Genomic DNA, 2,982 nt, shown 5'->3' with positions numbered 1-2,982 from the left:
GCCTATAGTCTTGGGAAGCTGAGGCAAGAGAATTGCTTGAGCCCAGGAGTTGGAGGTTGCTATGAGCTGTGATGCCATGGCACTCTGGCTCTGTCTCAAAAAAAAAAGTTTTATTAGCTACTCGGGACGCTGAGGCAAAGAGAATTGCCTAAACCCAGGAGTTGGAGGTTGCTGTGATCTGTGTGATGCCAGGGCACTCTACCGAGGGCAATAAAATGAGACTCTACCTCTACAAAAAAAAAAAAAACAAAAAACTTTTATTGTGGGATAATAAACATAAAATTTACCATTTTAAACCATTTTTAAGAGTGCCATTTGGTGACATTAAGTATACATTGCTGTACAACCATCACCACTGTCCAGTTCCCAAACTCTTCTATGATCCCGCTGGGGACCACTCCCCACCGTCTCTCCAGCCTTGACACCCACCACCCTACATTTCATGTCTGTGAATTTGCCAACTGTACGGACCTGATGTAAGTGCTGTCACACTGCATTTGCTCATTTCACTCAGCATAACGTCCTCCAGGTTTGTCCACATTGTAGCACACGTGTCAGAATGTCCTTCCTGTCACAGGCTGAATGACGTTCCATTGTTCGTGTGGCCATCTTTTGTTTATCCAGTTGTCCAACTGTGGACTCTTGGGTTGCTTCTACCTTTCGGCTGCTGTGGATAATGCTGCTGTCACCGTCAGTGTGCACGGATCTGTTTGAGTTGCCGCTTTCTATTCTGTATGGATAGGTACCCAGAGGTGGAATTCCAGGATCGCAAGGCAATTCTGTTTAATTTTTGAGGAGTCACCACACTGTTCCACAGCACTGCACCACTCTACGTTTCCCCAGCAGCACACAAGGGTTCTGGTTTCTCCACGTCCTCCCCAACACTTCTCTTCTGCTTTCTTCACTAATAGCCATGCTAATGGGTGTAAAGTGGTATCTAGTGGAGGGGGACTGGTTGAAAAGAGTCTGTCTCTAAACAGAAGGCACCAGAAGCACAGTGCCTGGCACATGTTTAACAACTGTTCCTCCTTTAAGGAAGTCCCAAGTGGTTTCAGTTCACTAGATTCTTAGCTCTCTCCACGGTAGGCAGTACTTAGAGACAGGTGGCAACTTTGCCAATGGGATATTATGGGTACCAAAATGTCCATCTGGCCCCAAAGGTGGTCTTTACCAGGTTGGCATGGTGCCCAGCACCCCCAGCAGGAAGATTACCTGTGAACACAGAAACAAGTTACCTAGGAGGAGCAACACGACACATCAGTGCGAGCCCAGTGGCTGGCTGTCACCTGGCACTGAGCCCAGGGAAGGCAGTACGGGGCATGTGTGTTTGGGGAAGGCAGCAGGAGATCTGAGGCTGCAGACCTTGTTCCGTCAGCGAGGCCCCAGGGGGAGAAGGGAAGACCCCAGAATCAGCTGGGGTGGGTTATTCAGGGCCAACACCTCCATTCCCGATCATCAGCTGCAACAGGGGAAATGTCCCCCTCCCCCGTGCGGCTTCTCCATGCCTTTGCATAATTCTTACCCACCCTAGTGACCTCTCTAGAGTCTCCCATTTGCCTTCTTTCTATGCTTTCCTGAAGTCTCCCAAGCATTCTGCTTCCTCCCTGTCTTTGGCTGTTAGTAGCCTGTATCTCTCACCACGTGGGACTTTTTAGAAAATCCAGAAGGCTTGACTCATCCTTGTTCTAAATGGTAAGTAGCCCCAGGCTAAATGTGCTAAATGGGATTTAGAGAACAAAATGAGGATTCTAGAGAATCTAAGCACTTACACCTTCAACGTTTATTGAGCACATTGCCCATAACTGTGACCATGAGTGGCACTGAATGGAGAGAGGCCATTGGCAGGTGACGGAGACACTCGCTTCCACTCTGAGGAATCCGTTGTACAGCCAAGGATGCAAGTGTAGGAGCCACCAGGTAGGCACTCGAAAGTATGGCAGGTGTTGTAATGGGCAATAGGACAGGAACATAGGGACAGGGAGGGTGGGGAGGCTCCAAAGAGGAGGTGATACAGCTCACCCAACCCTGGCACAGCATGACATAATTGGGGTTTCGACTCTGCTAGCGTCCAGGAACCACAAAATTATTTCTCTATTTAATTTCTTGATTGTACATTTATTTATTTTTTTTTTTTAGAGATAGTCTCATTTTGTCGCCCTCAGTAGAGTGTGGTGGCATTACAGCTCACAGCAACCTCCAGCTCCTGGGCTTAGGTGATTCTCTTGCCTCAGCCTTCTGAGCAGCTGGGACTACAGGCACCCACTATAACACCTGGCTATTTTTTTTTTGCAGTTTGGCCAGAGCCGGGTTTGAACCTACCACCCTCAGTATATGGGACCAGTGCCTTGACTTGCTGTGCCACAGGCGCTGTCCTGTACATTGATGTTTTAAGAGAGAGAACTTATTGGAGAAGGAAAGGCCATCGGCAGGGGTTCTGAAGACCCCTGCTATGTGGGATTTCCCAGAAGAGCAGTTGACCTGTTTCCCTATTGGCTCTTCCTCCCAGGGTTGTTGGGGTTTGCTCATGAAACTTTGAAAAACTCTGTCTTGAAAAACATGTTAAGGCCAGGTGGTGTGGCTGGCTGCACCTGTAATCCTAACACTCTGGGAGGCTGAGGTGGGTCAATAGCTTGAGGCCAGGAGTTGGAGAGGAGCCTAAGCAAGAGTGAGACCCGTCTCTACTAAGAACAGGACTTTTACTTGAGGCATGATGGCAGGTGCCTGTGGTCCCAGCTACTTGGGAGGCTGACACAGGAGGATCACTTGAGCCCAGGAGTTTGAGGTTTCTGTGAGCTATGATGATGCCATGGTACTCTACCCAAGACAATGGCATGAGACTCTGTCAAAAAAACGTAACAAAACAAAACAAGAACAATGCCCTGTAATCCAACTGTGATGATTTCAAGGAGATCCAGTTGGAGGATCTTTCTAACTACAGTTGGAAATAACCTAAGAAAAAGTAAAGTGTTTTTTTTTTTTTTT

This window comes from Otolemur garnettii, unplaced genomic scaffold (assembly GCF_000181295.1).
Source record: "Otolemur garnettii isolate 467f Iridium unplaced genomic scaffold, OtoGar3 scaffold00034, whole genome shotgun sequence".
In the NCBI taxonomy this organism is placed as follows: Eukaryota; Metazoa; Chordata; class Mammalia; order Primates; family Galagidae; genus Otolemur; species Otolemur garnettii.
The sequence above is the reverse complement of the archived record's forward strand: the minus strand, read 5'-3'. Positions refer to the sequence as shown.